The sequence below is a fragment of the Plecotus auritus genome (genome assembly GCF_963455305.1).
Source record: "Plecotus auritus genome assembly, chromosome: 5".
NCBI lineage: Eukaryota > Metazoa > Chordata > Mammalia > Chiroptera > Vespertilionidae > Plecotus > Plecotus auritus.
Genome location: NC_137776.1, coordinates 139,889,438 through 139,903,467, shown reverse-complemented (window position 1 = coordinate 139,903,467; position 14,030 = coordinate 139,889,438). Strand labels below are relative to the sequence as shown.

At 42.9% G+C, this 14,030-nt stretch overlaps 1 protein-coding gene across 1 annotated transcript in view; it reads right to left on the bottom strand.

Moving 5' to 3' along the window:
• The window catches only part of PIP5K1B (phosphatidylinositol-4-phosphate 5-kinase type 1 beta), a 307,693-nt gene that overhangs the window by 292,866 nt on the left and 797 nt on the right, over positions 1–14,030 (bottom strand). The window lies entirely within an intron of this gene.

Here is a 14,030-nt window from a genome sequence, read left to right as displayed (position 1 = left end):
GCACTCTGCGACCCTATCTACATCTGGGCAGTACCAGTCCATTTCCTCTCCTTCCAATTACTTTTATCCATGTCTGGACTCAGCTGGCTGTTCTCACCAGCCCATTGCTGGTTCCTGACAATGCCTACACCCTGATTGGCCAGTGAAGGAGCTTAGGATCCTGGTTTTCTGGGTTTTGGTAAAGTTGGAGGAATATCCTCCAGCCCACAACCCCCTTTTCTTTCTGCTTCTGGTTTGGAGCTCTGGATCAGGGCCTTAGTCCGGATCAGTTTTCAAATAATTATTTAACAGTATAACTTTTAGACCTGTGTGGCATCTATAAGCATCCAATAAAGAAGCAAAAATAAATAATAAAAGAAATACAACAAAAAGCTTCCAGAAGTCTTCTGACAAATGTAGAAAGTGACTATTCCTTATATAAAGTTTGCACAAAATGAAACGATGCATCATGTTTACATTATAAATTGCCACGCAGGAGAGGGAGTTTCTGAGAAACTGCAAAGCCAAATAATGAAGCCCAACTGTACACAAAGCTAAGAGCCGAATTTCCATTCTGTTTTCTATAAACGGCCATAAGCAATAGTTATGTTTCTCTCTTAAACCTGAGTAATGAGAGACTGATTTCCCATTTACTTCATTTCCCATAAATCTTCACCATTCTGTTTAAACTACATGTCTTGGGGAAAACAATAAAAGGGCATCATTTCAATATAGCTTGCCAAAGCAATACTGCTATTGTGGGTTTTTTTTTTTGTTTCCATATAATGAATTCATAAGCCTAAGGACAGTCTGGTTTACATGTCACTCCTTAACAATTAGGAAGATCGTTCATATTCACTTTTCTTGTTTTATTGAGGGCATTACAGTTTGTTTTCTAATAGAAGATGGCCATTAGGAAACTTGGGAAATTTTTCTGTGCAATTTCTCCAATGGAAAAAGAAATACCTTTGGTAATCTACAACCTCTCAAGGAATATAACACTAAAAACGAAAACTGTCACCAATCACCCATAAATTATCACTCTGTTTAAGTTAAAAGAACAAGTCTATGAAAGCATGCTTTAGACCATAGTGTAGTAAACACATAAATATTTCATAAAAAGGAAAAAGAAACCATGAATAAATATCTCCGTTTAAAAAGCCAGCACTTTATTTATCTGAACAGCACAAAATTGGGACATAAGAAAAACATGCTCTTTATTGGCCAATGGAGTAAGTGGATGAGAAAGATCTAAAGCTGGCTTGCTTGCCTTACAACTAGACCTCTTAAGGCTCTTCTTCAAAAACTGCTTTTTTTTTTTTTCCTTTTTGTTTTTTTTTTAGTCCATCTCAATGCATTATATGAGTCTCTTGGAGGAACACAACTCAGACAATATGGAAACATCTGGCTCCCAAGGTTACAGCAGAGTCTCAATAGCAAACAATGAGTAAAAGGGCAATCACAGCTGAAAGCCACAAAAACAGCACCCCCAAAAATGATCAAGGAAAGGAAGATAAGATTTTACGTGGAGCCATTTAGTTCAGGGGCAAGAGCCTTGGGGCCCTGAATGGATAATAACGCTATAAATTTATCATAGCAAAAAAGATACACTCTATTCTGCACAACCTTTTTGAAAATCAGGGAAGGCTGTGATAACTTGGGGGAAGTTTTCTATGCAAAAAGTGGCTATAATAAATTTTGACACTTAAAGGAGCATGCAAACCCTTCGTAATCAGGATGTTTATTCTAGAAGCAAAAGCCTGCCCCAAAGTTCTGAGGAGCCAAGCATTCCCTGTTTTAAGCTCCTTCCATGTGGTGGTTGAATGGCCAATTAAAATGGGCAGGCTTATAAAAAAAAAAAAAAGACCCCGAATAGCCACAGCTATCTTGAGAAAGAACAAAGTTGGAGGAATCACAATACCAGATATCAAGCTATATACCATGCCACTGTCCACAAAACTGCCTGGTAACTGGCACAAGAACAGACATATAGACCAGTGGAACAGAACAGAGAACCCAGAAATCGACCTAAACCATTATGCTCAATTAATATTTGACAAAGGAGGCAAGAGTATACAATGGAGTCAAAACAGTCTCTTTAATTAATAAATGATGCTGGGAAATTTGGTCAGATACATGCAAAAAAAAAAAAATGAAACTAGATCACCAACTTACACCATACACAAAAACAAACTCAAAATGGCTAAAGGACTTGAATGTAAGACGGGAAACCATAAAAATCCTACAAGACTCAATAGGCAGCAAAATAGCAGACATATGTGGTAGCAATATTCTTTACAGACACAGCTCCTAAGGCAAGGGAGACTACGGAGAAAACAAACAAATGGGACTACATCAAAATAAAAAGCTTCTGCACAGCAAAAGAAACCATCAACAAAACAACAAGAAAGCCCACTGCATGGGAGAACATATTTGCCAATGATATTTCCGATAAGGGTTTAATCTCAAAAATTTACAGAGAACTCATACAACTCAACAAAAGGAAGATAAATGATCCAATCAAAAAAATGGGCAAAGGATCTAAATAGACATTTATCGAAAGAAGACATACAGAAGGCCCAGAGACATATGAAAACATGCTCAAAGTCACTAATCATCTGAGAAATGCAAATCAAAACAAGGAGATACAATCTCACACCTGTCAGAATTGCTATCATCAACAAATCAACAAACAAGTGCTGGCGAGGATGTGGAGAAAAAGGAATCCTTCTGCACTGCTGGTGGGAATGCAGACTGGTGCAGCCACTGTGGAAGACAGTATGGAGTTTCTTCAAAAAACTAAAAATGGAACTCCCATTTGACCCAGTAATCCCACTTCTAGGGCTATATCCCAAGAAACCAGAAACACCAATCAGAAAGGACATATGCACCCCTATGTTCATAGCAGCACAATTTACAATAGCTAAGATTTGGAAACAGCCTAAGTGCCCATCAGCAGATGAGTGGATTAAAAAACTGTGGTACATCTACACAATGGAATACTACACTGCTATAAAAAAGAAGGAACTTTTACCATTTGCAACAGCATGGATGGAACTGGAGAGCATTATGCTAAGCGAAATAAGCCAGTCGGAGAAAGATAAATATCACATGATCTCACTCATATGTGGGATATAATGATCAACATAATTTGATGAACAAGAATAGATCCAGAGACAAATGGCAGGGAGGGGGGATTAGAGAGCAACCAAAGGACTTGTATGCATGCATATTAGCATAACCAATGGACACAGACACTGGGGCGGTGGGAGCTTGCCTGGGGTGGGAATGACTGGGGGATGGGGATATCAATTGGGGAAAAAGGAGACATATGTAAAACTTTAGACAATAAAAAAAGAAAGAATGGAAGCAAGCAAGAAAGAAAAAATAAATAAAATGGGCAGGCTTGATGTCTCCATGTATTTCAGGCAGAAAAATATATATGCTGTCAAATTGTTCTTGACATATTTTGAAAGTAAGCATGTTTTTCCTACAGTATTTAGGTTATTGTTAAACTAAATTAGGGGGAGCGTTATTTGAAAAAAATACAGACATGCCCAAGCTTGAAGGCCATATTTCATCACTGTGGTTATTTATCCTGTGTAATAGACAGGGCAGCCTTAGGAGTTACTTTCCCCCCAACTCTATCAGATGCCTGCTCTCCAAACTTCACAAGGCTTTCTTGATGGAAATTAAAACTTTGCAGGGGAAGCTTTGTGGAGATGTTCATTCACAACCCTCCATGAACCCACAGGGTGGAAAGAGCACTGGATGAGAGGTCATGGTCAGCACCTCAGGTGTACAACACAGTATTCAGCCAATCATATACCTTCAAGCGTACAACATAGTATTCAGCCAATCATATACTTTCAAGTGTACAACACAGTATTCAGCCAATCATATACCTTCAAGTGTACAACATAGTATTCAGCCAATCATATACTTTACGAAGTATTCCCCCCTATATTTCCAGTACCCATCTGGCAACATACAGTTATTATAATATTGTTGAGTGATTTCCTTTTGGATGCAAAAATTGTACAATACATATGTATTAAATCCCCACCACTTGCCAGGCACAGTGCTGAGTTCCAAGAATACAAAGATAAATAGAACATGATGTCTAACCTTTTACATGGACAAATATTAGCTGAACACCTAGGATGTGCTTACCACTCCCTCAAGCAGGTCATAGTATTGCTTCTTTTGATCACTCCTGTTTTGTTTCCTTACTTTAGCAACAGATGTTATGACTGAATGATCCAATGATCCTGGTGGTGGGCATGTTTTTATTTTTTTTTTATAGACAAAAGTGTGTATTAAGTATTTCAAACCCACTAGCCAACATGTTTTATGTAGTGTAGCTAAGTAGTATTCCAGGAAACCTTGATTTTTCAATAAAACTGTTTACATGTCTATGTCTATACTGGGTTACAGTGTATAATGTACTTCTTTTTTTTTTTTTTAAATATATTTTATTGATTCTTTACAGAGAGGAAGGGAGAGGGATAGAGAGCTAGAAACATCGATGAGAGAGAAACATCCATCAGCTGCCTCCTGCACACCCGCCACCAGGGATGTGCCCGCAACCAAGGTACATGCCCTCGACCGGAATCGAACCTGGGACCCTTCAGTCCGCAGGCCGACGCTCTATCCACTGAGCCAAACCGGTCAGGGCTATAATGTACTTCTTAAAGGGCACTGACTTAGCCATACAGGGTTGTGTGATGGATTGAATGTGTGTCCCCAAAGTTGAAAGCCTAACCTAACCCCCAATGTGATGGTATTAGGAAGTGAGGTCTTTGGGAGGTAGTCATGTGAGTGGGGCCCTTATGAATGGTACTAGAGGCCCGGTGCACGAAATTCAACCTGCACCCTCTCCAATCTGGGACCCCTCGGGGGATGTCCAACTGTCCCACAGGGATTGGGCCTAAACAGGCAGTCAGACATCCCTCTCACAATCCAGGACTGCTGGCTCCCAACTGCTCACCTGCCTGCCTGATTGCCCCTAACCGCTTCTGCCTGCCAGCCTAATCACCCCCTAACCACTTCCCTGCCAGCCTGATTGACGCCTGACTGCTCCCCTGCCAGCCTGATCATCCCCAATTGCTTTCCCCTGACAACCCGGTCACCCCCAAATGCCCTCCCCTGCATATTCCCTCTTTATTAGATAGGGTTTTTTCTTTAACATATTGGACAGCCCTAACTGGTTTGGCTAGGTGGATGGAGCATTGGCCTGCAGACTCAAGGGTCCCAGGTTTGATTCCAGTCAAGGGCATGTACCTTGGTTGGGGGCACATACCCAGTGGGGAGTGTTCAAGAGGTAGCTGATCGATATTTCTCTCTCTTAGATGTTTCTAGCTCTCTATCCCTTTCCCTTCCTCTCTGTAAAAAATCAATAAAATATATATATTTAAAAAGAAACATTTAAGATTCCTCCATATCTGCCTGGCTAGTGTGACTCAGTGGTTGAGACCCCAGGCTGCCACAGCTGGGAGGGTATCACGCTGTGGGGGTACGGCGACCCTGCCAGGCTGAAACCCCAGCCCAGGCTGCTGGCACTGGCAGGGGATCATGCTGTGGGGGTGCGGCGCCCCTGCCAGGCTGAGACACCAGCCCAGGCTGCCGGCGCTGGGAGGGGATCACTCTGTGGGGAGTGAATTTGTTTTTGTTTTTTATAAAGGGTCAGGAAGGCCTCTGAGCAGCATTCCACCAGGCCGCTTACTCTTTAGGCTCTCAGTGGCAGCCCTCCCTGAGACTGGGGGACTCCGGCGGGGCTGAGAGGACTGGGTGCCGCCATCTTGTGGCTATGGGCGCCACCATTTTTGTCACGGTGTGATGGTTAATTTGCATATTACTCTTTTATTAGATAGGATTAGTGCCCTTAAAAAAGGGAAGCCAGAGAGCTCTCTTGCCCTCTTTCCACCAACTGAAGATACAATGAGAAGTTGGCAGTCTGCAACCTTGAAGAGAGCTCTCATCAGATCTCAACCATACGAGCACTCTGATCGCCAGCCTCCAGAACTGTGAAAAATAAATTTCTATTGTTTATAAACTATTCAGTCTACAGAACTCTGTTACAGCAGCCCGAACAAAGACAGTTTGCTATTTCTCTTTTATTTACAGTTCAAGTGATACTGAGTACCCAAAAAGCCACGTGCAAAGATTAAATGCAAGCTTAGCTTAGGCCAATTTACATTAACTGGTTTCTACAGGACCCTACAATCCCATTTTTTTAAATTTCATCCTAAAGATATCTAGAACATCAAAGCTAATGCTTTTAGCCTCCAACAAACTCCTTTCTCAACAACTGCTTTTCTCTTACCTAATTAGCAGTCTTTGGTTCCTGTTTGAAAGTGAGTGCACCTCGAGGATTCCCAGGGCCCTCTGAAAATTTGGGTTGGGCAGATCCCTGGGATCACACTGGTCTTCATCCCATGCCTGTAAGAGTAGCTGACTTGAGTTACCACTGTGGGCTTGGGAGAACTCCAGTAGAGCAAAAAGCATTGGGGTAGAATGCTATTTGGAAGAGGAAGTCCTCAGAGGTTGTGCAAGAGTTCAAAAGGCCACCAACGTAGAAGCCACAGAGGCCAGAATGTGTCTACTTCCATGAGGGATTGCCTGGGTGTGGGAGGTAAGGATCTGTCCATCAGAGTCCAGCCATCTCAATTGTTGTGGCTGCAGTATGGATGATGGATTAGAGGAGGGCCAGAATGTACTCAGGAGCCCAAGGAAGCTATGGCTAGCATCCAGAGAAAGATGAGACGCTGGACTAGGACAGAATCAGCAGAAATGATGAGAAGCTGATGGATAGGGGAGATATTCAGGAAGCAAAATCAATAGAAATGGGTGATGGATTCGATGCAGTGGAAGAAAAAGACAGGGTCAAGGATGGCTCCTAGGTTTCTGCCTCATGCTGGGTGGTGGCTAGTGGCGCCTACCACAGGGCTTGGGCAACACTGCAAGAGGATCAGGTATGGAAAGAAAAGATCTGGTCTTGGGCATGTAGAATCTGAGGGGCCTTTGAGATATCCATGTATAATGTCAATTATGTAATCTAGAGCTCATAGATAAAAATTCTAAATTCAGTTATGTTATCCTTTTTTAAAACTTTTCTTCCCAAACTGCAACTGCCTGAAGCAGACAAAAGAATGTGGGCTTTAAAACGAGAAGAGCCAGGATTGGAACCATTCCTTACTGGCTCTGTGCTCATGAGCATGTTCCTACCCTGACTCGGTTTCCACTTCCTCCTCTGTCATCTGGGAACATGTTGAAGATGAAAAGAAATAGCACTTGAAAAGTGCCTGGAATAGTGTGAGTTCTCAGCAAAGTCAAGCCAGAACCATGTTCATACTTTTTGTATACCCTGTAGCACCTGGTACTGTCCTGGCCAAGGAGGTCCATCAATATCGTGTACAGTAAACTGACTTGAAATATTCTGAGAACTGTCAGTAAACCACCGTTTCCTCTTGTGAGAAAACCACTAGCTCTCGAAATCATTCTTCCACTTGGCATCCTACTGAAGTGACACCCTATCGTAAGTTATGCACAGAGCATGTCTTACTCCCATCATCCACCTACCCTGGTCTACCTCCCAGGCTTGGCAGTATCTAGTATTTGGCAGGGCCAGCAACTCTCTAGAGTTTTTTTGTACTATCAGAAGCCCTAGGTGTCCAATCCAGTCGTGTGCATCATACTCATGCCAGAATTCATTCACCTAACCAAGCACTGCTTCCTCCTCCCAGAGGATGTGACTGTCATTCTCATGGAGTTGCCATCAGTAGCTTTTAAGAACTGTCTTCATGACTAAACCTGTTCAGCCTGAGTTAGCTTAATGGTGGCCCAGTTCATCGTGACAGGGTGGATGGGACTTCTCCATTCATTTAAATATTTACTAGGCACCTACTATGTGCCAAGCACTAGAAAAAGAGTGTTCGAGAACCATGACTTCTGCCCTCAAAAAGTTTATTATCTTGGGTTAAGTGTGAGTTTCTTGGGCAGAGGTGGTAGAAAAACAAGTTAAATACCTAAATGTATAAGTATCCCCTGTGATAAGTGAAGAAAACTTATGAAGAAGGTCCTCTTTAGGATAGATGATCAGAGAAGGCCTCAAGAGCAGGTGACATTTGCCCAGCTGGTGTGGCTCAGTAGCTGAGCATTGACCCATGCACTAGGAGGTCACTGGTTCGATTCCTGGTCAGGGGACATGCCCGGGTTGTGGGCTCCACCCCCTTTTGGGGCTGTGCAGAAGGCAGCCAATCGATGTTGATGCTTCTCTCTCATCGATATTTCTATCTCTCTCTCCCTCTCCTTTCCTTTCTCTCTAAAATCAATAAAAAAACTTTTTTTTTTATTAAAAGAGAGCAGGTGACATTTAAAATGATTAACTTAGAGAAGCTTAAAGTCCATTCTTACCTGTGTACCCTAAGACAAATTCACATTTAAGTCATCCTGGCTGCTTTTAAAATATGTGTATCTGGTGCTTATCTATATATATAAAAGCCTAAGCGACCATTACGACCGAACGACCGGAAAGACCTGTTGGCCAGTCGCTATGACACGCACTGACCACCAGGGGGCAGACGCTCAATGCAGGAGCTGCCCTCTGGTGGTCAGTGCGCTCTCACAGGGGGAGCGCTGCTCAGCCAGAAGGTGGGCTCACGGCTGGCGAGCGCAGCTGCAGGGGTGGGAGCTTCTCCCGACTCCACGGCAGCAGCAGGTGCAGCGGGCCGGGATGAGCACAAGCAGTGCAGCACTTGGCGCACTGCTACATCCCCGAGGGGTCCCGAATTGCGAGAGGATGCAGGCCAGGCTGAGGGACCCCTGCACCCCCCCATGCACGAATCCGTGCACTGGGCTTCTAGTAAATAATAAAAAGAGCAACCATTTCATACTTATATTGTAACTTCTGTAAAGAAAGAGAAATAAAAAATCATTCCTAGGCATGTTGGTTAAAAAAAGGTTGGAGGTCTGATGAATAAATAGCATTTATTATGAAAAATGAAGTTTACTATAAACTATTGAAACTAGTATCTATCAGCTTGCCTGGCATTTCTAAAATGGTCTAGAAAATAATAGAATCATTAGACTAATTATGAAACGTCCCAAGGCGATGAGTGATTTCCTTTTGGATACATAAATTGTACAATACATATGTATTAAATCCCCACCACTTGCCAGGCACAGTGCTGAGTTCCAAGAATACAAAGACAAATAGAACATGATGCCTAACCTTTCACATGGACAAATATTAGTGGAACACTTAGGATGTGCTCATCATTACCTCAAACAGGTCCTAGTATTGCTTCCTTTGATTGCTCCTGTTTTGTTTCCTTACTTTATCAACAGATGTTACGACTAAATGATCCAACAATCCTGACAGTGGGCATGTTTTTACTTTTTTAAGACAAAAGTGTATATTAAAAACCCACTACCCAACATGTTGAGTCTACTGCATTTCTTGTGCCTGTCTGTGAAGCAGAGAAACATATTTTTATGGCTAGCTATAATTGTATCCGTTTGCAAACCCCTTGCTCAGCATCACTGAATGGCAAAAATTTAAATGTCACCTTTTCCTTCCAAAATGGATGAAATTTCTACAGTCCTTGTCTTTAGTCCTGGAACTTTAGTTCCAAGTCAATTATCCTCCCTGAGCCCCCAGAATTCCAACCATGGTCTGAACCTCAACTGAAAGACACACACCCCCAATTTTAGGGAGCAATACTGCACACCCAATCCTTTATGTTTTATTACAATTTCACAACCAACTTTCCACAACTCCTACAGAAAACAAGTCTCAAGAACTCTCTGCTCACCCGTTATGTAAACTCCCCCAAACAAATCGCACACCAATTGTTTCTTCAGCCCCACAAACCATACAGAAAACCGTCTATAAGAAAACACTTCAGCCCTAACTGGTTTGGCTCAGTGGATAGAGCATCGGCCTGCGGACTGAAGGGTCCCAGGTCAAGGGCATGTACCTTGGTTGTGGGCACATCCCCAGTAGGGGGTGTGCAGGAGGCAGCTGATCGATGTTTCTCTCCCATCGATGTTTCTCCCCCATCTCTATCCCTCTCCCTTCCTCTCTGTAAAAATTAAATAAAATACATTTTAAAAAAAGAAGAAGACACTTCATGCTATTTTCCATTCAAATATGGGGCTGTCTTAACTTAAATGATACCAAGGTGCTTCCAGCTAACTAAACATGTAACCATGTCCCAACAGTTTTCTATGTTTCAAATCTTCCCAAGAGTAATCTAGTTTGGATAGGATTCCTGTGCTTTCTTATATCAGCGTCTCCTTTACACTCCTCTGATGAAGTCGGACAGGAGTAAATACAATTGAGAATGGGACACACAGAATCAAGCCTGTTTTTCCTGGCCGAATCTTGTATGCTGGAAGGGACCCGACTGATTAAAGCAGCTGGTTGTTTACTATACAGTACACTTCAAAAATTTCATCAATAGATTAAGTTTAAAGTTTATTTTTAAAAAGAAAAATACTGAACAAAAGGCTAGATTTCCCTTCCATTTAGAAGAATTGCCAGATCCATCCACAACCGAACAGCCGAGCTACATAATATACGCTTCAAACTGGGCAGCTTCTACAAAAATAAAAGGACTCCTCCCAAATCCAGTTAATGTACTTGATACAAAGAGAACATGTTTCTGCAACAAATACATTTAGAACGTGGTGTTTTACAGAGTAACTAATGAGGGCTCTAGCCATAGGGGGAAAAATGACTTTTCCAGGATATTAAATATTCTGACTCACCATTTAACAGAAGTACAAGCAAAAAATGCAAATGCAAATGCCAATGAAATGTATACACATTTATGACTTTATCAGCTGTATGACAGGGCCACCTTTGGCTTCTGGCTTTATTTACCAGGAAGAGAAGCTTGGAAAACCAGCATACATTTGTATTTCTCTTCAAATAGTTCCCTGTCTCCAAGCACTGGTTGGAGCAAAGTATTAATTCTGAGTCTGTTGATCTACCTAGCCAAGAGAAACACAGTGAATAGATAAAAACAGACAACTTTGTCTTCTTAAAAGTAAGAAATGCACCTTCACCATAAAAACCCCAGGCACAATCTTGAATATGAACCTTCTTAAGAATTCCACATTAGCCCTGATCCTCCTGCTAAACATGTGTGTGACTGTGAGCAGGCCATCTCACCGCCCTAAGTCGCCGCCGTCTTACCCATAAAAGGTGCCGGTGTCTGAACTAGTCACTTAATACTCCAATTCTCTATCAGAAAGAAATCACCTCAATCCCCAATGACTGGTTCTGTTAATAATATTTAGGACCCATTCTACTTCTTTGCCATCCTTCTTATAAGTAAAGAGAGGTGGAAAGAGAAGAGGATTCTTAAAGGGAACAGGCGCTCGTTTGGTTTTGCTCATTAGGTTCCCCCACTGAAGCCATGAGCTGGTGTTAGCATCTGCTGAAATTTACTCAGATATAAAAAAGAGTGGTTGGTTTCTCCCTCTCAAGACATACTCTTTCATAAAATGGCACAAGTCAATTTCTACTGCTGTATCCTTCAGTGGGCTACACATTACTAACAACTAAGTTGGGGGGGGCAAGCAAAAGAGCATGGCATAGGGGACATGAATCTATTGTCTACATGGAGTAAGAATAGCTCTTCTCTATGTGATGTATTCAGGAAGGAGAGCAACAATGGGCACCTATACCTGCTAGCTTCAGGGGCATACCTTTTGTAGGTAAATTATCTTCTGGGTCAGCAGGTGTTGGGATGAGATGCTTGAACTTAAAGTTACTTCACTCACCTCCATCATTCAAGGGCTATTGATTACTTATGGTATGTAAACCCCAAAGCTAAAATAAATAAATAAATAAACAACTAAAGGGACTGAGTTGACTGACTGGAATTTTGTTCTTTTCTTTTCTCTTTTTTTTTGGGGGGGGGGGAGTTTTCAAGTAAATCTTGACATGTATTTTAGAGGAGTTCAGCCCCTCAGAATATTTTCAAATCAAATAGTAATACTAAACAATATAGATGCTGAGCTGAAATACACTTGGAATTTTTCTTTCCCTTCATTAAGTGGTATGGGATGAAGGGGAGGGAGAAGTAAATTACAAATGAAATAGAGAACTAGTTAAATTATTAGTTAATACAATTATAAAGCCCTTCCCCCCCGCCCATATAAAATGATACCATTGGATTACAAACACACTGATAAGCATTACAGAATGCTAAAACTAGAAAGAGAAGGATAATTCAATACAGACCTCGTGTTTTATATGTGGGGACTAAAGGCTCAGAGGTGATATGATTTGGCCCAGGTCATACAGACAAACACAGTGCCAGAACTAGAACCCAGGTCACCAGCAGGCATGCGTCACGGTCCCTAGGGTACTGCACCATCTGTGATGTGTCCTAATAGCTATCGGAAGTGGAACAATGGCATAATCCACAAAGCAATGGACTAGGCATCGGGAGCTCAGAGTTCTAGTCTTGAAAACTTCACTGGATTAGACATGAAACCATGGACAACCCCATCACCTGTCTAAGCCTCCTCATCTGTCAAGTGTGTACGGTAATTCACAGTGAGACTGTGCAGACCAAAATAAAGGCAGAAGCTCTGACCACTGTGAAAAATGTCACACAAGCACAAAACCAGCACTGGCTGGCGAGAGTGGAGGTAGTGTGGGTATTTTAGAAAACCTTGCTGTGACTCCACTTCCAGTCACTGGTTACCTTGTGAAGACCCAGTACGTGTGAGCCTCACGTTCCTCCTATGTGGTTAACAGTCTTTGCCCTGCTTCTCTCAGAAGGGGTCAGAATTACATGAGAACATGAAAAAGCATTTGCAAGTAGTAAGGCACTGATGCAAACGTAAGGTGTTATTATTAAATCCCTCTAGCCTTCATTTGGACAAAAATGTACCACGGTTCAATCATTCAGTTCTTAATAGTCTCCTTCTTAAGTAAGACATCATTACACATCAGTCTCAGACTTACCAGTTTTCCCGTCAGTCCTCTCAGTCTCCACTCACATTACTACGTACAGAGCCGTTTCCCTCAGCTCCAGACCTTGTCCCATGCTTACTCAACCGGCATGAAGTGGGATGAGAAAGATTTTTGCCCCAGGGCCTCCTTTCAGCTGGAAATGCTCTGACAAAAGCTTCCATGAACACTACTCTACTTCACATTAGAGAGGTAATGAAACCAACCCTTCCACTGGACTGCAGAACGCCAGCCTTTCCAAAGAACAAGAGAGAAGCCGGGTGGATGATCTTCACCAGAGAGGCAACAGGGATTCCCCAAAACTACCCTCCGCAGTACTGATCAGGGGACGGCTTCTCCCTCTCAGACTAACTCATCCAAAGGCCCAAAGGCCCAGCGCGTCCCTCAAGAGTCATTCACCCAATAGCTAGGGCCTCCAGCAGGCTGAGAATGTCACAGAAACGCGGGGAGGGAGAGGGGCATAGTATTTTTGGTTTGCAACCCTCTGCTCATAGAAAGCATCCGAATAACTCACATTTCTTTGTTGAGAGCCCTGATTTCCAGTATATAAGATGAGAGAATTCATCAGCCTACTCGAACAACTTCTCTGGAACAGGTTTCTACCCAACCACGCTGGGCAAATGAGACAGGTAAACTGGGGGGAGGGAGGGAGGATAAGAAATGACAACAGGCTCATTTGCATAGATGAGCGATAAGCAGACATTTGCTGTCTTCATTTCTGGCAACTCCTGGCACTGGAAGGCAAATCAAACCCAGTCATTCTCCCTCTCTGTTGCCCCCACACTCTCACCTGCCCCCCGCCCCAGCTGTTGGGGCTGTTGACGGGGCTGGGGGGCCCGGGGGAAGAGAAGCCGAGGAAACGCATTAGTCTGGTGCATTTCGGCTGGAACGGTACCGCACCTGTTCAATCCGGCTCCGGTGCCAGAAACGACCACAAGCCCCTCTTGGAGATCCCCGGGCGCCTACCAAGTTCGCCGCTAGTTAGGGTGGTGGGAGATGCCTCCTGCTACTGCCAAACTCAGCTCGTTATCCCGAAAAAGGGACGGGGCTCTGCTTA